We start from the raw sequence: 23,138 nt of genomic DNA, 5'->3' as shown, positions 1-23,138 counted from the left end.
CATGAACGCAAATGCTGAACATCGTATCATCATCATCATGATGTTGTTATTGTTGTGGTAGCACAAATATTCATACATAAACGGAGAATGCTGATGGAGTAGCAGTCTCTTGCCGAATATAAATCCGAGTCGTTTCAGTAATGTATGTAAAACCGGAGCATAGAGCCAAAGTATAATTTTTCCATTCTGTACGCCTCCAGGTTTTAGTTTTCACTTGCTGCCAAGTTAGGGTTTCGTCCCGTGCAAAGACGGTGCATAGACGTCGTCAAGTACCTCTAAGTCCGCGTCTCCTACGCTGCTCCATTTCAGTGCTTTTTTGCTGCTTTCAGTGCCGCCTTTTCGGCAATGCTAATCCAGCTCCATTTCCGTTTACTGATTTTGTAGAATGCGCATTAGGCAGCGCGTAAATGCTTAAAGCTTTTGTTCAATTTCCACTCAGAGACACAATATTTCACAGGCATGAAGAAGAACCGCCTTTACATTGGAGTTAAAAATCCATATTTTTGTTGTCATGCGAATTTGCTTGGACTGCCACACCGGGCGGGGATTAGCGAATGCACGCACTTCGTGCTTTCTTTTCTTTCTTTTGTAAATTTTGTACGAGGTGCCCCATCTTTTATGTCGGTATGAAAACTTTGAATAACTTTGAAAAAAAAAAATAACTGATTTGTATAAGTGAGGTATTTTTGTTTGATTTGGTTATTTGCAATTTGTTAAAACTATTTTTTGAATACAATATCAATCAAATGGCCACCTTTATTAGCAATCACAAACAGCGATCTTTTTTCTGCGTTTGTCATCACCTTGTCAAGCATTTCGGGTTTTGTAGCGTCGATTTCGGCACGAATGTTTGCCTTAAGCTGGTCAATAGTCTGCGGCTTATTGGCGTAAGCCTTACTTTTCAGATAACCCCACTAAAAAAAGTCCGGGGGGGTTAAATCAGGTCGTCACCTTAGTATAACAATAGCCTATGTGCTCATAGGCTATTATTTTTTTATTGAATTTTTGGATTCTCCATCGTCGATTTTATATGTGGTCAAAATTTGGTCAAATTCTAGTTCCACAAAGTGCGTCAAAACGTCAGTCAAAAATAAGAAATATTTACAGACACAACGAAATTTGAGTGAGAGCTACTTTCGACAAAAAGTTTGAAATTCATTTTCTCAAAACATCAAAAAATGTATAGGCTATTTTAATACTAAGGGGACGAGGTGATCTTTTTGACACTAGACGTCCCGGGAATTTTCGTTGCAGAAATTCAATTGTTGCATTCGCAGTGTGGCATGGCGCACCGTCTTGTTGAAACCAGTAACCGTCTAAACCTTTCCCACGCGTTTGCGGACAGACATAATGAGCCAACATCCATCGGTATCGGTTTCCATCGACCGCTTCGTTTTCTCGGTAAAAATGTGGCCCAAGGATGGTTTTGGCGCAAATGCCGGCCTAAAAAGTTACTTTCCCGTCATGCAATGGCGCTTCAGGGATATCGTGTGGATTCTCAGTTCCCCAAATGCGGCAATTTTGTTTATTCACGCTGTCAGAGAGGTTAAAATGTGCCTCGTCAGTCATTAAAATTTGCTTCCAAAAATTGGGTTCAGTTTCAACCATTTGAGCGACTGTTTGGCTGTATTCCAAGCGACGTAAATGGTCTGTCGGCAATATTCTTTGAGTCAATTGCACTTTATACGGAAACAAATTTAAATCACCCTTTAAAATGCGCCGCGTTGTGGTTACACCGACGCCAAAATGCTGAGCGCGACGACGATACGACACTGTTGGCTCCTGGGCAACGCCCACCCTCACTGCTTCAACAAGTTCACTGGAACGTCTTGGTCGTTGATGAACGGCATGTTGACGATCTTCTAATGTCCCGGACTCAAAAAAATTCGACACCAAACGACGAATAGTATTATCAGACGGTGCCTAAAATACTTTTTGCGATATGCGCGTTGAGTTAGAACAATAGAATGACTATTTCCGAAGTAAAGCGTCACTATTTCGGTGTAAAGCGATGCATGGCTGAATTGTACTGAATTTACGTATCGAAAACATGTACATATGTTGAAGTCGATGGGTTGCTAAATGACAAAGTTATTCAGCGTTTACATACCGACATAAAAGATGGTGTTAATTTGGTGTGAATTTACAGGCTGTTAAAAGTCTTGGAATTTCGATTTATATGGTTTTAAATATGTTTTTAAAAAATAGTAAAGAAAAAAATTTAGCATAAAAAATATAACCAATAGTAAAAAAAATTAAGTGATTTAATTAAAAGAGATGATTACTACTAAAAATATAACTAAAAACTTGCACTTGAAATACCTTGTTTTTATTTGCTCTTTTGACTTTGTTGTTGAGAAAAATCAATAAAAAAAAAACATTAAAAGCAGAGAAGTCTAACATTTCCCCATAATCGAAATGTTCATTACTTTTTAATGGCTGCCTCATCGCTTCGGCATACGAATGCGATGCTTACACAGCTGTTCTGCCGCTGTTGCTAAGCCGTTTAAGCTTAACTTGTGTGTTCGGAAATTTTATGGTCATCATTGCCTGTTTAAGGCTTAACTTTTATTCTGATGCCTGTTGTACAGATGGAATATTTCATGCCGAAATAGCTTGCAGGTGCTAAACATTTTTATTAATTTTTATTCACGGTAATATGCGAAAATTGTGCTCCCAACATGGAATTATGCATTCAAGGTTTGTTTTGCTTGGTGGAATGAACTCTATGCCCTTGGGATCGTAAAAGTTAGTGAATATTGTATTCGTTTTTCTCTACTCCGAACCAGGATTTTTCAATTTTGCCTAGTCTGGCGCCAAACATAAATTGTAATATAGTTTATTTCTTCAAACTTTTTGTCCGTAGATGCAGTTGCGTGCGGAAAAATGTGAACACCAAAGGTATTAAAATTTCTTCTGCGCTTCATTTTTATGTGAGCATTTTTAGGTAATTTGTATGGTCACAATTGTCAGTGCTGCCAAGTACCTATTACAAAAAATACTTATTTATAAAAAATTGTTTTTTTTTCGCTTAGTTTGGAGGTGAAATAAATTCTTACAAAAACTTGCAAATACTGCAAATTAATTGCAACATTAGATATTCCACAGAAGTTGTATCGAAATTTTTAAGCTTTGATTGACCTAATCAAATTTGGAAATTTTCTTTCTGCAATTCCGTTTTAATTTACTTCCTTCAGGACTTGATCCAGCTCCAACTCGTTGGGTTGAGGCTTTGTTGAAGTAGCTGTTTGTATGTTTGTATGCATATAATTCTTTTTAATCCTTTGCATTTTATCACTTGGCAGCGGAGAAATCTAAAACTTGTTCTTGTTGTTATTGTAGCAGTATAAACATTCCCCATACATATACGGGGAAAGCTGCTGAAGTGACCGTCCTTGCCCGGATATAAATTCTTGTCGTTCCGGTTATGCAGAACCGACTGCCGTGGAATTTGTCTTCAAACTCGACGGCTCCGCTATGGGGACAATTCAAATAATTTTCAGAGAACAAAAACTAATAGTAATAACTTCTTTTTTTTTGTTTACGAATTACGAATGTAATTTTTTTTACAGGTGTATAAGCTTAAATCCGCTGATTGCTCGTAGATGGCGTTAGTGAGCATATCAAGTTACCATAGAAATGCCATATTTTTTTTTGCATGGGTTCGACACCTGTTTACATCAATCACTGCACATCATCAGTGATTTCATACAGCAACACAATTTTTTCCTTGCGTAATCATGTCTAATTTTGTGCCAAAAAAAGAGCATATGCGGGAAGCTCTACTTTTTTGCTTTAATTTGAAGAAATCGGCTGCCGAATCGCATCGAATGCTTGTGGAGGCCTATGGTGACAGTGCATTATCGGAAACAACTTGCAGAGACTGGTTTCGTCGGTTCAAAGTCGGCCATTTTGACTTGAGTGACAAGAAGCGTGAAAATCGGCCCAGAAAAGTTGAGGACCATGAATTGCAGGCTCTTTTGGATGAGGGCGATACCCAATCGCAAAAAATGCTTGCCGAGCAGTTAGGTGTCACTCAACCAGCCATTTCCATGCGTTTACGTGCATGGGAAAGGTCCAAAAAGTCGGAAAATGGGTACCCCATGAATTGAACGATAGACAGATGGAGCGACGCCAAAACACATGCGAAATCTTGCTGGCTAGGCATAAAAGAAAGTCGTTCCTGCATCTTGTGGTGACTAGCGATGAAAAGTGGATATACTTTGAGAATCCTAAACGGAAAAAATCATGGGCCGATCCCGGCCAACCATCAACTTCTTCATCAAGACCTAATCGCTTTGGACGCAAGACGATGCTGTGCGTTTGGTGGGATCAGCAGGGTGTCGTTTACTATGAGCTGTTGAAACCTGGTGAAACTGTTAATTCTCATCGCTACCACCAACAACTCATCAAATTGCGCCGTGCTTTGCGTGAAAAAGGCCTCGTTATGAACAAAGACATGAAAAGCTGATTTTCCTCCACGACAACGCCCCATCGCACACGTCAAGAATGGTCCAAAACTACTTGGAGACAATCAATTGGGAGGTGCTACCTCATCCCGCTTATTCACCAGACCTGGCCCCTTCGGACTATCATCTGTTTTCATCGATGGGTCACGCGCTCGCCGAACAGCACTTCGATTCGTACGAAACGTCCGGAAATGGCTTGACGAGTGGTTCGCCTCGAAAGATGAAGAATTCTTTTGGCGTGGTATACACAAATTGCCCGAGAGATGGGAAAAATGTATAGCTAGCGAAGGCAAATACTTTGAATAAATTATTTTTTTGCTTTCTATAAAAAAAATGTTTTTTTTTTTACTAAAAAACAGCGGATTTAAGCTTATACACCGGTATGTATGTGTTTGTGTTACGGTACCAACGGACACATTTCGTGGTCTCAGTGGCATCGCTGTCTCTATGTGCCAAACCTTATGTTACGGTAAAAGAAATAATGAAAAACCATTATCATATTTGAAGTCTGTAAGATTGTTGGTAATTGGTCAACCAACAATTTTGGATTCGTCAAATCAGCATATTTCGAGATTCCCCTGCAAGGAGGGCAGATCCTAAATAAAGAGGGCAGGCTCAATAACCACCGACACTTCACACATTCTGGAACCAGGAATGATTGTTTAGTATGTTGTAATAGACTAACTCCAGGCGGGAAGCGGCAAATATTTTATTTTTATACGAGTATTGGGTTGGGGAAAAAGTAATGTCGTATTTTGTCAATTGAGCGCGACATTTAAACATATCTTGCGTTGTACTTATTGCATCGGGTCACACTAAACGGCGATTTGAAGATGACAATCTGTACTAGAAGTGTCTCTTTGACAGTGTTGTGATCGTACGTTTCAGTCTTAAGTTATTGCGCGTCAAAGTTGGAACAAGAAGAAGCAAGAAATTCGTCATATTTTACGTTTTTACTACATTAGAGGCAAAAATGCAACGAAGGCGGCGGCAAAAATTTGTGGAGTTAATGGGCCTGATACTGTAACGATTCGCACAGCACAGCGTTGGTTCGATCGATTTCGTTCTGGTGTAGTAGATGTCGAAGATGCACCCCGTACTGGTAGGCCAATCGTCGTAGAGACTGATAAAATCGTTGAAATTATACAAAGATACCGGCATGTGAGCATTCGCTTGATTAGTCAGGAACTAGGTGTAGACCACAAAACCGTTTGGAACCCTTTGCAGAAGATTGGATTCCAAAAAAAAGCGGGATGTTTGGGTGTCACACGTGTTGACGCAAAAAAATCTCTTGGACCGAATCAACGCTTGCGATTCTCTGCTAAAACAGAACGAACTTGACCCATTTTTGAAGCGGATGCTGACTGGCGATAAAAAGTGGATCACGTACGACAACACCAAGCGAAAAAGATCGTGGTCGAGAAGCGGCGAGCCGGCCCAAACCATCGCCAAGCCCGGATTGACCGCCAGGAAGGTTTTGCTGTGTGTTTGGTGGGATTGGAAGGGAATTATCCACTATGAGCTGCTCAACTATGGCCAGATCCTTAATTCGGTCCTCTACTGTGAGCAACTTGACCGTTTGAAGCAGGCGATTGAATTGGTCAATAGGAATGGTCTTGAGTTCCACCACGACAACGCTCGTCCTCACACATCTTTGATGATCCACCAGAAGCTACGGGAGCTCGGATGGGATGTCCTATCGCACCCACCATATAGTCTGGACCTGCCACCAAGTGACTATCATCTCTTCCGGTCCATGCAAAACGCCCTTGGTGATACCAAGTTGGCCTCAAAAGAGGCTTGCGAAAACTGGTTGTCTGAGTTTTTTGCAAATAAGGACGGGGGTTTTATAAAGGGGGATAATGAAGTTGCCTTCTAAATGGCAACAAGTTTGCGAACAAAACGGGGCATATTTGACTTGAATCGGATAATTCTAAGTACTTTAAATAAAGCGTCAAATTTCGATCACAAATACGACATTTCTTTTTTCCCAACCCAATATATTGGCGATTATTTCGAGAGGGTGTTACACACGTTATTTGGAATTTTTTTTATATACTATAAAATGTATATAGATTTTCAATTACAAAAACAGTAACATACAACAATGACTTTTCTTATAATGTATGCGCATCATTTACTTGTAAATGCTTAAATATATTTTTATTAAAATTATTTCCAGTTTCTGGTGGTGTGAATAAAAAAAAACTTCGAGTACAAGGGTAGGGTCAGCTACACAACGCCGTAATATAAAACATATGTCTAGTAGTCTAATGTTGTAGGGTAATTTTTGATTCCATAATTTTGAAATATTTTTGATGTAAGTTCGGGATCCCAAAATTTCGTGATAATTTTAAATTTAATCTCACGTTGCCAAATTTGGGAAGAATTATATATTTTAATTTTGGGATCCCGGAATATTTTTGATGCAATTTCGGGATCCCGAAATTTCGGGATAATATTAAACTTAATCTCCAGTTGCCAGAATTTGGGCATTAATTCTACATTTTAATGTCAGGATCCCGGAATATTTTTAATGTAAATTCGGGATCCCAAAATTTCGGGATAATATTAAATTTAATTTCGGGTTACCAGAATCTTAAAATGATTTCATATTTAAATGTCAGGATAACAGGATATTTTTGAAGTAATTTCGGGATCCCGGAATTTCGTGATAATATTAAATTTAATCTCCGGTTGCCAGGTTCTGGGAATATGTAATTTTATACAGGTAAGTATTCTGGAGGTTGCTTTGAAGTCATATGCAGACAAACATTTCGGTGGCAGAGCATAGATGTTTCAACAGGACTCGGCACTGTCTCACAAAACTTGAGTGAACCAAGAATGGCTGAAAAACAACAACAACGTCCCAAACTTCATAACGTCCACACAATGGCTCTCAAATTCACCAGATGCTAACCCGATGAATTATTCTCTTTGGACCATTTTGGAGAGCAAGGTCCGAACTAAAAGATTCACTAGTCCCGAGGCGCTGAAAGAAGCCATTGCCTTCGAGTGGGTAAAAATACCTGCAACTCACATTTGGGCAGTTTGCTATTCGTTTCTGGACCATTTCAGGGCCATAGTCATGGCAAAAGGTGGTCATATCGAGCAAAAGTAAATCGATTCTTAATTTTGTATTATCTTTACACACTTTTTACATTGAACTGAATAAAAGTAATTTTCCGAACTAAATTTATGGCCTTTTTAATTGGTTACTCTTGTAGTGCCCGAGCCTGTAATTCTTCATGAAATATCGCACAGCGGATTTGGAAAATCATGGTCTCGGATTTATGTTTTTCCCGGATCGTGTATACTTGCCCTCGTAGGATATAAATTTGACACTCGGCAATTTTTCAACATCCAGTGCGTTTTTACCTTCACACCAATTGCTCAACTACGCACTCTTTGTTGAGTATGAGTTCTTAACGATTTAAAGATGCACACGTTTTGTGTTATTGGCAAAAAAAGTAGGTTAAACACTAAATTTTATGCCTGCTAGAGCTCATCATCCTTCAAAAGCGAGTTTATTGTCCGAATTTTTATGTTCGCAGCTGTCAGCTACCTTCGTTGGAATCGTAACTCTTTTCATGGTATGTTTGACTAAAAATTAAAGTAAGTACCATGCGTTCTGGCACTCCTTGCAATAGCTTACATACCTGTACGCACACATACAAGTACATACATATATGAGCATCCATTATGCACTTAAATTACTTTGCTCGAAATAAACTCTGTGGATTACGTGTATTCGATATTATTTGCTTTTATTTTCAAATTTTGCAAATATTTTACCTTCATCGTAAAATTGTACATAAATATTTTTATAGGCCAACGTTTAGGCGAATGCTCTTTTTATGACATTTCAATTACTCATACGCCTGGTTGGCCATACAACCCTGTGTGCTTACAATTTCTTTGTGGCTTTTCACCACATGAATTTACTTTGTAAACATTTGTGAGTTTTGATGTTAGTACAAGAGGCTCACACATTTGAAAACCGAAAGTTTTTATATTACGTCTTCAATGTAAGTATTTGGCTTTATGGTGAATTAAATTGGAATTTTTCTTAATTTAAAAATGTGCCTGGTGCTACTAAGTGACAAGCTGCAAATACAAACCTACTTTTAGTACTGAAATATTTTGCTATTTTAAGAAGTGGTCAACTGAGGAAGAAAGTGGAATCATGGAGTATGAGTATGCCACTATACTGTTAATTTTTTGTATGAAGAAATCGCACTCATCTTAGACCTCAACCTGTGGCGAAATGTAGCTCGGGTGAGCTCCGAGGAACTGTAGAGGTTCTATTTGTGGTGATAGATGGCTGCACCAGCGCATTACGCAAGGTACAAGCTGTGAGTGCTAATGACGCTACATGACGGGAGCAACATGCGGCTACATGTGTGGCGCTCCGTTGATGCTTTCTGACATGGTGAAGTACTTAGGTATTATCCTTGACAGTAAGCTCACATGGAAGCCCAATATTGAGGAAAGAGTGAAGAAGGCAACAATCGCCTTGTATGAGTGCAAGGACGCAATCGGCAAAAGATGGATCCTTTCGCCTAGAGTGGTTTCCTGGCTATATAATACTATTGTAAAGCCTATCTTGTTATATGGAGCTTTAGTGTGGTGGAACTCACTAGAGAAGAAGAAGAGAGTTCAGAGATCGGCACTCATTGGAATCAGTACGGCGCTTCGAACGACTCCTACTCTGGCGCTGAACGCAATGTTAAATGTGGTACCCGTAAACATCGCAGGCAGAATTGCCGGCGTATGGTCTATAGGCTCAACCTCATTTATGGGCACTCAATTATCTTTAGAAACTTTGAGTTCATTCCCATTGTCAACGGTTCAATGTATACCCTAGCCTAGTCCACCCGGAACTTTCTCCACTCTCTACTGGGGGGCTACACTTGGGAACAGGGCCTGGTACACTTGCTCACGGATGGATCGAAGTTCGAAGGAAAGGTTTGCGGAGGAGTTGTTTGCGAGGAGCTCCCCATCACACTCAAATTCGGGTTACTGGATCACTAGAGTGTGTTCCAGGCAGAGGTAGTCGCACATGCGTACTAATAGTCAAGAGAGTAAACATTTACTCCGACAGCCACGCGGCAATAAGGACCTTCCCGTCAGTGATGGTGCATTCGAAACTGGTCAGGGAATGCTTGGCCTCATGGCCTCACTTTCGACTGCGTCCCAATTTTTTGACATAAACCTCATCTGGGTTTCTGGTCACAGCGACATTGCGGGAAACTGGGAGGCAGATGAGCTGGCCAGACAAGGGACATGTGAGGTAATTTTCCCACGAAGGGAGAGAATTGGGATCCCCCTGACTACCTGCGTTCTGCTCCTGGAAAGATGAGCTTCGCGCCAACTCGCGAAATCCTTTTGACCACGTTTGGATCGGAGGCACTCGGGCGAGCTTCTGAGGATGACAAAATCTCAGCTCTCGAATTCCGTGAGTTTTCTCACAGGACGCTATGCGTAAGGAATGCATGCTGTGAGACTTACCTCGGAATTACCTCGAGTCGTTTTTCGTCGGATGTATGGAGAATGAGGTGGAATCATCTCTTCACCTTTTCATTGGCTGCCCTGCTCTGGCAGGGCTAAGATCTAGGCATCTTGGCTCTTACTTCTTTGATACGCCTACTCATATAGCTGGCGTTGATATTACAAATCTTATGAATTTCATAAGCAGCACAAAGCGGTTGACGCAAACGCAGCACAGTCATCGTTCATAATTCACACACTCTAAACTCATCCTCCGAACTATCCCGCCGTCACCTCTCCCCGCCCTTTTCTTTCAACCCATAGGTTTTATCTGTCCCCTTACCTCCTTCACAATGGATCACAAAGGACGAATCCGTTTATTTTCGTTCAAGTGTGCCCATTCTTAGGCAACCATTCCAACCTAACCGAACCTAACTCCTCTCCGAAGGAAAAGTGTTGGGAGCAGTCTTGCTGCATGAAGATACTCCAGTGTCGATAAACGAGGGGTGCGGTTAAGCGCACTAGACAGACTTAGTGTGCTGAGCCGGCAGCCTTGGTTGGGGAGAACCCGAGTCATTCCGGTACGAAAAGCAGCAAACAAGCTGAGAGATCACCAAAAAACCAATAGCTTTTTCAGTATCATCGCTCAAAATTTGAATTGATAAAGGCAAATTATTTTGCTGCACCATTCACAGCATTTAACTGATTGGATATTCTGCGATTATGATGGATTCTAGAAACTGCATTTCGAGATGAAAAGAAAGTGCCATGGATTGGTTCAAGCTATTCAAGCAACTGTACGCACCTTTTTTAATTAAATTTCTGACAACACTGCAAGAACTGAAAAAAGATAAGATAAGAAATACGGTATAACAATCAAGAAGAAAGGAAAAAGAGCTGTAGAACATTGGACCAGCTGCCGTTTAGCCTCTAAACGACAACATTTTTTTACATAGTGCTTAGAAGTTTCTCTAATTTTACTTCTGGTTGATCTAAAATATAAAAAAAACTCATGTAAAACTGCATTTGTGGTTAGTATGGCTTTCAAGTGTCTTTATTAAAATTTAGTGACGTATTCTTTTGTGAAACATTTTAAACCATTATTTCTTAGCCATATTTGTAATTTTTACCCTTCTTTAAAAAAAAATTAGAAAAATATTAAGTTTTTAAGGTCGATGGAGGTTTAAAATGTTTTACAGAAATAATCCTCGGAAAAAGATTTCCTTACCTAACCTCACCACCACCCCTAATCTAACTAGATACAAAATCCCCAGTTCAATTTCACATTTTCTGTTTTACCATTTCAATGCTATAAAAAATCACAATCCATCAAATGATTACGTGCCTCTGCTCCACTTGCGTGCCTAACATTATCTATCTTAATTTAAGCGCTTAATGAGTTATTATTATGTGTATGTGTGGGCTTTGCTATGCGTAGTTGACCTTTGCAGCAACGCACAGACACAACCGCAATGTAATTACAGACAATAGATGTACTAGCATAGCAGTGGAAGTGGTATGCCAAAGCATTTCTACTCGTTTACTCACACTAATCAGCCTCTCCGAATTTTCATGCTGTGCCCTTGATGAGAGGAGCTTAGCAGGCAAACTATTGACATTTGCGGCAACATCAATGACAGCTAAAGCGTCAGCAATACCAGTAAAAGCAATTATGGTTTTATCTAATGTGTGAGTGTGTCTGTATGGGTAGCGAGTATGTTTTTATTCGACTTGTTTGTTTTGACTGTTTCAGTGTCGAAATTACTATTTCGAATGTTTACCGCGTCGTTGGATAAATATATCTGCTGGCGCCTCTCGGTCTGCTACATGCAACATGTGTGGGTTGTTTAAGCCACACAGATGTTGTTGCTATTGCTTTAGCTTTATTGTTGTTAACGCTGCTGAGTTAGTACTCACTGAAGCAATGAAATCATTTATATGCGCGAATGTTTGCAAAAAAAAAAAGAACAAATAAGACCGCCAGAAAAAGTTATAGGGAACGTTGACTTTAAATTTGTTTTGTGTTTTTGGACAGTTTTAAATTTCAGAAAGTTTAGAATTGTTTTGTTTTTAAGTGCTCGTGTTAACTTTGCTTTTTTTCTCAATGCTTATTTCGTAGCACTGCTTGCATGCGCTGGAGGCAGTTGCATATGCATTTTTGCCAAGAATCCTATCATGGATTAGTTCTCCAGATAAACGTTTTGAGACTAGTTTCAAACTACACATTTTGACACTAGTTCCGAACGAGCTATTTCTGAACTAGTTTCGAACTACTCGTTTTGGGGCTAGTTTCAAACTATTTACTTTGTTCATAGTTTATAACTGTCGTAATGCAGAATGTAGCAAAGTATACTGTAAACGAAATGAAAAGGCACGAAAATGGCACTCCTCGTAAACGCAATGATATTGGAATAAGATAAATACATAATTTAAAATCGTCCAAAATATTCCGCCGGTTGTATAGAAATTAGCGAAACTATGAAAAATAAATCCATGCGAACCTTTTAAGAGAAATAGATAAATGAACGCGAATACAGCAAATATATTCAAGCGTAAAAAGTACTGTTTCGCCTCCATACTCGGTAAAACATGCGCCTGTAGGGTTGCCAATGCATTGTTTTTAAGTATTTTCCATCGGCTGTATGTATGTATGTATATGGATACAGATTCAGAGAAAAAGTCGCCAGTAGCAACATCATACAAACATATAAACATATTTGTTGAATTTAGTACACTTTTAGTACTCCTAAAATTGCATGCGTCTGAATGATATCTTGAAAAGCTTCAATATTTTCCTTTCCAAGCCCCATAAACACCTCTCAGCTTGCAAGTTATGTAGCTACGCTGGTTATCCTTGCTGTGCAGTGCTCTTCATCTATAAATTTAACCAACCTCTCCGTTGTATTACCATTCGATTCAGTTCTTTTCTCACCTCTTTTCTTCTCACCCTTTCTTACAGTTAATTCTCCCCCTAATTTCTAACTTCACAATGCTCCTTTGTTCTGACTACTTTCTGTTTTGATTTCCTGTCCACTTTCAAACACTTCTTCTACCCATTTTACCAACCACTCTGTTGTTTTCATTATCCATTTGGTTCTTTTCACTATGCTTTCCTCCGTTAAAGTTCATTCATGCCCTCCCTCTTCACCTCACAATCCTCTTCTGATCCAATTTCTCTTTTTTGATTTCCCTTGCCTAATTTTTTTCTTCCCTTTCTCAATTACCTTTCGTATTTCTCCTTGCACTTTTGGATAAATCATGCTTTATTTACTTTATGCTGCATACTTGTAGGCGCTTGCTCGTGATATTGATGCATTTGTTTGTAAGTTTGCGTCAGAGCTCTTGTTTACCGGTAGTAAATCGGGTTTAGTATGCCTGCAACGTACCTACCTATACATATGCACGCATCTGTGGACTTTTGTTAAAAAAAAACCTAAGTCGATTTTGAGTTTTCTAACTGCCACTCACTTAATTGCTGATTTTAAGTGCAATAACTATACTAATCAAATCCTAATCAATCTCGCCGCAGCTAAAATAGTCCATTTTAAATAAAAGTTTGTTAAAAATATTAGGTTTGTATATGAAGGGTTAGTATTTATTGACCTAAACTCAAAAATGGCTAAGATCAAATAAGTAATTTCTGCCAAAAGTGCACAGACACATACATACGTACACATGTATATTACATTCCATCATTAGTATAGGTTTGTATCTGCAGCTCCATGCCCTTTTGATCCAACCTCAGGCGATAAATTTCCTACCACCACTTCATATTAAGGCTCTTATAGGCAGTTTGATTAATTGTTATGCCACAAGGTGTTAGCGCGGACAAGGGCGGCAACGTGGATACTCAATAAATGGCGCACTATGAATAAGGCTGCATACTTTAGGCTCTGAGCGCAGCATTGGCATGTCGACTGCTGACGTTCAATTAGCAAATTTTGCTTCAGTGTTGTGCTTCAAGTGTGGATTCAAAGGGGAATAAAATTTTTATTTTTCGGTTTTGTTTATGTTTATTCTTTATTTCAGTTTTATTTTATTTATTTTTTATTTATATTGTTTTTTGCTGTTATTTAATTTTTGTTTATTCCTATTTCTATTTTTCCGTTTATTTTCACTTTTATTTTTATTTTTATTTTTATTTTTAGTTTTATATTTTTTTTAATTAACTTTTTAATGTTTTTAAAATCTTTTAGTTTTTATTAAAGAATGTGGAGATTATTTAAAATATTTTAGATAAATACTAAAATTATTTCATTAATTTAAATTAAAAATTTAGCTAAATTTCACGCCTTATCGAAATTTATATTTGGGCGCAATACTATGTTTAAGTTCGTGCGGTTTTACAACAGATGGCGTAACTTGATTATTATTCCATCGATCCACATTTCCAAACATTCATTGGAGAGCTACTGTCGTAAGGCACAAACGTCAGTATAAGTTTTTTATTTGAAGCGTAAACAACAATATTTTTACCACACTTGAAAATGTCGAATTTCGTGCCAAATAATGTGTTTTTGCGGGGAATTCTTCTTCATTATTTTAATATGAAGAAAAAAGCAGCCGAAAGTCATCGTATCTTGGTGGAAGTTTATGGTGAGCATGCTCTAGCTGAGCGAACGTGCCAGAAGTGGTTTGCACGCTTTAAAAGTGGTGATTTTGGCTTGGAAGACGAAGAACGCGAGGGTGCGCCGCCAAAGTTCATGGATACCGAATTGGAGGAATTGCTCGATCAAGATCCGGCTCAAACGCAAGAAGAGGTTGCAAAAACTTTGGGAGTTGATCAATCAACCATTTCCAAACGTTTAAAAGCCATGGGAATGATCCGAAAGGTAGGCCATTGGGTGCCGTATGAATTGAAGCCAAGAGACGTTGAACGCCGTTTTATGGCATGCGAACAACTGCTTCAACGGCACAAAAGAAAGGGTTTTTTGCATCGAATTGTGACTGGCGATGAAAAGTGGGTCCATTACGACAATCCAAAACGTCGGGCAACGTATGGATACCCTGGCCATGCTTCAACATCGACGTCGGCGCAGAATATTCATGGCCTGAAGGTTATGCTGTGTATCTGGTGGGACCAGCTGGGTGTTGTGTATTATGAGCTACTGAAACCGAATGAAACGATTACGGGGGATGTCTACCGACGACAATTGATGCGTTTGAGCCGAGCACTGCGAGAAAAACGGCCGCAATACGCCGATAGACACGACAAAGTTATTTTGCAACATGACAATGCTCGGCCACATGTTGCACAAGTGGTCAAAACATACTTAGAAACGCTCAAATGGGATGTCCTACCCCACCCGCTGTATAGTCCAGACCTTGCGCCATCCGATTACTATCTCTTCCGATCGATGCAACATGGCCTGGCTGACCAGCACTTCCGTAATTACGATGAAGTCAAAAAATGGATCGATTCGTGGATTGCGGCAAAACCGACCGAATTTTTCACAAAGGGAATCCGTGAATTGCCAGAAAGATGGGAAAAAGTAGTAGTAAGCGATGGACAATACTTTGAATATTAAATTTGTAACCATTTTACGTCAATAAAGTTTCAAATTTCGAAAAAAAAACCGCACGAACTTAAACATAGTCCTATTAATAGAATCGGAAGAGATAGTAATCGGATGGCGCAAGGTCTGGACTATACGGCGGGTGGGGTAGGACATCCCATTTGAGCGTTTCTAAGTATGTTTTGACCACTTGTGCAACATGTGGCCGAGCATTGTCATGTTGCAAAATAACTTTGTCGTGTCTATCGGCGTATTGCGGCCGTTTTTCTCGCAGTGCTCGGCTCAAACGCATCAATTGTCGTCGGTAGACATCCCCCGTAATCGTTTCATTCGGTTTCAGTAGCTCATAATACACAACACCCAGCTGGTCCCACCAGATACACAGCATAACCTTCAGGCCATGAATATTCTGCGCCGACGTCGATGTTGAAGCATGGCCAGGGTATCCAAACGTTGCCCGACGTTTTGGATTGTCGTAATGGACCCACTTTTCATCGCCAGTCACAATTCGATGCAAAAAACCCTTTCTTTTGTGCCGTTGAAGCAGTTGTTCGCATGCCATAAAACGGCGTTCAACGTCTCTTGGCTGCAATTCATACGGCACCCAATGGCCTACCTTTCGGATCATTCCCATGGCTTTTAAACGTTTGGAAATGGTTGATTGATCAACTCCCAAAGTTTTTGCAACCTCTTCTTGCGTTTGAGCCGGATCTTGATCGAGCAATTCCTCCAATTCGGTATCCATGAACTTTGGCGGCGCACCCTCGCGTTCTTCGTCTTCCAAGCCAAAATCACCACTTTTAAAGCGTGCAAACCACTTCTGGCACGTTCGCTCAGCTAGAGCATGCTCACCATAAACTTCCACCAAGATACGATGGCTTTCGGCTGCTTTTTTCTTCATATTAAAATAATGAAGAAGAATTCCCCGCAAAAACACATTATTTGGCACGAAATTCGACATTTTCAAGTGTGGTAAAAATATTGTTGTTTACGCTTCAAATAAAAAACTTATACTGACGTTTGTGCCTTACGACAGTAGCTCTCCAATGAATGTTTGGAAATGTGGATCGATGGAATAATAATCAAGTTACGCCATCTGTTGTAAAACCGCACGAACTTATTCATAGTCCTATTATATGAATGTATGTACGAATATAAAGGGTGGTTAAGTTTCAAAGGCCGGTGTTGATTTTGAATAGAATACAATTTTTTCAGAAAATTATTGTCATTTCTCTTTATTATGATAATATTGGTATGGCTCAATTATGCATGGAACAAAATATCGGCCAAATGGCTGCTGCGGCCTCGGCGGCACATTACCATCCGATGGTCCAACTTTTCGATGACGCTAAGGCATAATTGAGGTTCTATGCCGTTAATGTGCCGAATTATCTCATCCTTCAGCTCTTGAATTGTTGCTGGCTTATCGACATACATCTTTTCTTTCAAATAACCCCAAAGAAAGAAGTCCAACGGTGTCAAATCACTTGATCTTGGCGACCAATTGACATCGCCGCGACGTGAGGTTATTCGGCCATCAAATATTTCGCGCAAAAGAGCCATTGTGTGACAAGCGTGTAAATGCAAGTCTTTATGCTTATGTTCATCAACGACGAGCGTGAGAGGTGCAATTGTTGGGCACGACGACGAGTTGAGGTGGACGGCTCTTCAACCACACTATCGCGAACAGCAGCAATATTTTCTGCAGTTCGAGCTCTACGAGCATGCACTGGTGTTTTCACATCTCCTACAGACCCGGTTTGCTAAAATTTTTGCACAAGTTTCCGGATTGTACGCACATTTGGACGATTAAATTGACCGAAAAAATCACGAAGTGCGCGATATGCATTTTGATTTGAACGCCCGTTTTCATAATAAGCCTGAATAACTTTAACGCGTTGCTCGATTGCGTATCTTTCTGAAATTGAAAAATGTCGAATAAAATACAGAAAACAACTTGACGCTTAAGTGTGGTTCACGCTCAACATTGGCCCTTGAAGTTTAACCACGCTTTATATGCATATTTAGGTGCCTCAATGAAAATGTCGCGATATTCCCACCAAATATTTTTTTTAAATTTATATTTTTTATATCTTTTATTATTTAATTTTTAGTTTATTCGTTTTTTCATTTTCCTTTTATAGTTTTCTATTATATTTATTTAATTTTTATATTTATTTTGTTTTAATTTTTATTTTTTTATATTTATACCTATGTTTTTTTTATATATTTGTAATTTTTATTAATTATTAATATAAATTAATATTATAAATTAGATTAATATTAAAATTATTTCATTAATTTAAATTAAAGATTAAGCTAAATTTCACGCATTTTCCGAATTTATATTTTTCAATAAATGCATATGTATGTGTACTTGTATATAAATATATTTGGATGCCTCAACAAAAATGTTGCTGTTTTCTTACCAGAACTACAAAATTGTTTATCTCCTAAGCCTTACACCAAAATATTCCAAAAAATATAAAGATTTGCGTTAGTTGAACCTTTTTGAAAATTCCTTCATGTTCTCAAGGGAAACCCAATTTTTTAAATGCACGGTGAAACTGTCTCCAAGATCGCCTGTCTGGTCCGCACATCACCCCAGCAGTTTGTCTCTATGTCACTATGATGGCGAACCCAAATGAGCCTAAATTCGAAGTATTCGGATGCAGTCGAGATATACCCCGACAAATTTCTCACGCACGAACAATGTGTCTAGGGCCCTAATTGCTGTATGGCTATTGGAGTAAATATTTATGTCCTTTACAGAAATAAGCAATCAATCCACTGCTTTCTTAATTGCGGCCGCCTCCGCTTGGAAAACACTACAGTGGTACAGAAACCTAAATTTGAGCTTGATGTGGGGCTCCTTGTAGAATGCTCCCCCATCAAACTTTGAGCCAACCGTAAACATTTTTGCCATACCTTGTCTCCATATGTTGCCCCGCTCACTCCTTCCTTGAGGCAATATGAATGAAACTGCAAAAGGTTGACTCCATGAAAAACAAAAATTCAGACGCAAACCACTAAAATATCCACCTCTTTGAAATATATATGTTACAAAGCTCTTCAACAATTTAATAAAATAATATGTCTTTTCATTTCCTTTTCTTGTTCTTGTAAGCTTTAAGCGATCGCACAATACCTAGCTTTGCACATTTTTTCTACACACTTCTTGGCTCCAAGTCAACCGCACTCAAAAAGTAATTAAACAATCGCCATTCCTTTCAGATTGCTTGCATTAAAGAAAAAAAAACCCAACCACCACCTGAAGCAATAATTAACGCCGCAAACTCGCCACTTTAGTAAGACTAGAAAGAAGGGATAATTAATTTTTTAGGGTGCAAACAACTAAATACTACCGTTACTTTCCTCTATGGACCTTCGGAAGATGAAAGCGAAATTTAAGTAAAATATAATGAGGTTAAGAAATTTCAAGCTCACTTTGGCTTACATTTTTTGCTCTCTTAGGGGATGAGGAATGCGATTTTTCTGCACTTTTTGCATGCCAGTAGACGGTTCAGCAAATTTAGTGTCCCTTTTGTGTTTAGATAAGTGGAAATCAAACAAGAGAAATCTGTATTTGAATTTGCTTATTTGGCAAGGAATGCAAGTGAGACCGAGCTGAGTAGGAGATGGCATCGCAAAAGAGGAATGAACAAAAAAAATATATAAGGCGAGTGCATGAAATGAAGATGCTAAAGTGTAAGTGAAATATCTTTCGGAATTTTTGGTATTTTTTTTGCAGTTTTAGCTTTTAGTAATGCAGGGGCGTTGTTGGAGTTGGAAAATTTCGAAATGTAGCAAAAAAAATATAGTTCGAAGGAAAGAATGATGATTATCTATCTAATTCTCTTACTTTCTATTTACACAAGAGACTATTTGCACTTACGGCAATTGATTTTTTTCAATAGTTTTCAATAGATATCACTTGCGCTAAGTAATCTGGTGATTTGTAATAAGGGGAGTTGTTGAGTGAAATAATTCCACTTTCTAGCGCTGAAGCAGCTACTGCTGATGCCATGACATAATGGGTTTTTAATCAAGCCTGGTATGATTTTTCCATGACGTTTTGGCTATGAGTGAATGAGTGAATGAGTGACCGAATCAAAATGAGGTATGCCGTTCGAGTCCATGGTTTTCTGTGCCCACTACTCAACACAGAACCCCATTTAAGTCCTGCTGCCTCAACAAGAGCAGATGAAGCTCGGTTGGGCTGAGCGTGAATGCGCCAGTGTAGGGTACACCAGAACGGTGTAGTTACCGAACGTCATCGTATATCTCATCTATCGTATATCTCATCTATCGGTAAACATCGTGTGGTGTTTGCACGGGTTGGGTCCAAAGGGAGAGGGGTGTTAGGTGAGTGAGTTTAAGAGGCCTTGTGAATAGGTGGTTAATATCCTGCGGGATACCTAGAGAGTTTAGGAAGGTGTTGAGAGTCTCTCGACGAATATCGCTTAATCTCTATCTATTGGGTTGGCAACTAAGTACTTGCGGATTTTTTTTAGAAAAATGAAAAGAAAATCAAAGACAATTTTTTCATTGAACCAAATAACTTTATTCTGTAATGTATTGCCCATTTTGATCAATGACCCTTTGCAGGATGAAGGATGTTCAGGCAGCATCGTAATCGTACGTTCATAAAACTTCTGGTTTTTATTAGCAAAAAACTGAATCAGGTACGATTTGACATCATCATCATTATTGAAATTGTTACCATTCAAGGGGTTTTGTAAAAATCGAAACAAAAAGTAATCAGATGGTGCAAGGTCAGGACTATATGGTGGATATGGCAACCAAGCTCCAATAAGTTTTGCCGAGTAGCCAAAGATGTGTGTGGCCTTGCATTGTCATGATGGAATACAATACCTTTTCGATTTGTCAATCCGGGCCGCTTTTCTTCAACTGCATTATTTAATTTCGTTAGTTATTTAATGTAGGCATCAGAATTGGTCCTTTAGTTGGGTGGTAAGAGTTCAAACTAGACAATTCCTTTGTAATCCCACAAACTGATAACAAAACCTTCTTTTGATGAGTATCAGCTTTTAATGTTATTCGAGTTGGTTCACCTGGTCTGCTCCACGATTATTTCCGCTTGATCTTTTCGTAAACAACCCATTTTTCATTGCTAGTTATCGGTCGTTTTAAAAATGGATCATTTTTATTACGTTTCTTTAGCAAATCACAGCTCTTAATGCGTTGCGTTAAATGCGTCGCGGCCGCCGTAGCCGAATGGGTTGGTGCGTGATTACCATTCGGAATTCACAGAGAGAATGTCGGTTCGAATCTCGGTGAAAGCAAAATTAATAAAAACATGTTTCTAATAGCGGTCGCCCCTCGGCAGGCAATGGCAAACCTCCGAGTGTATTTCTGCCATGAAAAAGCTCCTCATAAAAATATCTGCCGTTCGGAGTCGGCTTGAAACTGTAGGTCCTCCATTTGTGGAACAACATCAAGACGCACACCACAAATAGGAGGAGGAGCTCGGCCAAACACCTAACAGAAGTGTACGCGCCAATTATTTATTTTTAATTTTTTTTTAATGCGTTTCTTTCAGTTCGTGAGGAGCCCATGTATCGAGCTTTTGAACATAGCGAAGTTGCTTTAAGTGATTTTCAATGCGTGTAGTGATACATGAAGCTTCTCTGCAATCTCCCGTGTTGTACTGTGACGATCCGAATCGATTATTGCTTTGACTTTAACTTAAACTGGGCGACCAAAGCGTTCTTCACCTTTGAGTGAAAAATCTTCTTCCACGCAAGTGGGGAAAGTTACTGATCACCATTCACTTGGAAGTGGCCAGGACGATTCTTCTGCGTATGGTTCAAATAGCTCACAACGTCCGGGATTAGCCCACGTATCCTCTGGGTAGCTTCCGTACACCCGTGAGCTAAAGTAAGAAGGTGAAACATCCCAGGATAGCTGGTTGTGCGCTGGGTTTGGGACCACTTAAAATCCCCCCCCAATGAAAAGAATTACAAAGCCTCGGATGAGAACTACCTTTGTGTAAAAAAAATCACCAGAACGAAATTTGGCAAACCAATTTTGACACTACCGTTTTTTAAGGCATCGTCACCATAAACAGCACATAACTTTTAATGAGCTTGCGATGCAGTTTTCCCTTTGCGGAAATAAAAAAGCAAAATATATGTCGAAAATGTTCCTTTTGATTTTCCATTTTTCAACGACCACCAAACGAAAACTGCGCAATTGATCAAAAAACGTTTTTTACTGATTGACAGCTGAATTGCCAACTACCAAATAACAAAATGTGTTTTACATTTGTACTATGTCTAAAAACCTAAAAATTCAACTGAGGCCAGCGATGAGTGAAATCCGCAATTACTTAATTGCCCATCCAATACATACTCTAAGATACAGAAGTTGCAGTCGTGTTTGGTCCTAGATCCTGTCAGTTTAGTCCAAAAAATGCTCCCTGACTCACCTGGGAGGTGGCTCCGGCTGTAACAAATGTCAACAGGGCTAATTCCTACGATAACTCCTAAGCAAAAATTGCTTGCTGATCATTTTACTGTGCTCCTTCACCGGGAGCATGGAAGCCTCATTATGAAGGCGTTGTAGGGGAGACATCAGGAGGCATCGCCGGACTGGCCTGATGGCAGAATGCTGACAATCCCATGACAGCCAGTTCTATGTACCCGAATGACTAGGGTTTATCTCGTCCAAGAGCATCATTCCTTGTAGAGTATAATCTTGGAGGTGAATTCCCGTATACTTTGTCGTCCAGTTCGATCTTGAACTTCTTCTCTAATTTAATAAGTTTAGTTAGTGATATCATCCTTGAGTAGCTGGGCAAGTACGAGTTGCAGGCAACGGTTTCATGCCCTTGGATGAGATCACTTTTCCCTTATCAAAACTGCTCCCTACTCATATTAAACCGGGTGCGCTTACCTGTTTGCTGAATAACTATGTGAAGTGGTGTCAGCTCGAGTATCCCCTCCCATCATATAGTCATCACCTGGCGAATAACCGTTTCTTTAAGGTATTCTTCTTCCTATTACCAATATATACTATATTTTGAATATAAGTTAAGTGGGGAGCCTGCTTTAGAGGCTTCAAAAAATCGATTTTTTCGTGGATTTTTTTGGGAAAGAAAGAAATATTCGATTGAAACGAAACTTTCAGGTTTTATTGTTATATATTTCAACAGTCTTCTCAAATTTTCTCATTAAAATATATTTCATGTTATGCCTGGTACAAGCATTTTGCCGAGGCGCCTCGAGTGTGCATGTGTCGTGCGGCGGGAAAGATGCAGGTCGCAATTTGCATCTGAAACCAAAAACCCAAAAAAATTTTTATTTTTGTATAGTATAGCTTCTAGTTAAACCAAGAACATTAAACAAAAAGTGAGAAATTCAGAAATTTTTCTCTAATTAAAAAAAAAAATCATTTTCTTGGAAAAACAAATTCACTTTAGATTGTTTAAAAAGTGGGTTAATCACAACTTTCTTAAGGTTTTTAGGTTCAACTAGAAGAGAATTTAATTCCGAATACAATCAATGTAATCTCATTTCGATAGGACGTTTAATTTTTTCCCCTATCTTTCCTGCCAATTAGGAAAAATCTAAAAATAAAAAAACCGAGAAATCGCACTTCGAGCGATCCGGCCGCTCGTATACCTGCTCGACGCTTGCTC

General features: G+C 39.1%; 1 protein-coding gene across 1 annotated transcript in view; it reads left to right on the top strand.

The window, feature by feature from the left end:
• Positions 1-23,138, top strand: part of LOC129244272 (uncharacterized) — a 102,458-nt gene that overhangs the window by 16,659 nt on the left and 62,661 nt on the right. The gene's annotated exons all lie outside the window — the stretch shown is intronic.

Source organism: Anastrepha obliqua, chromosome 4, assembly GCF_027943255.1.
Source record: "Anastrepha obliqua isolate idAnaObli1 chromosome 4, idAnaObli1_1.0, whole genome shotgun sequence".
Taxonomy (NCBI): Eukaryota; Metazoa; Arthropoda; class Insecta; order Diptera; family Tephritidae; genus Anastrepha; species Anastrepha obliqua.
This window is presented reverse-complemented; position numbering and strand designations above follow the sequence as displayed.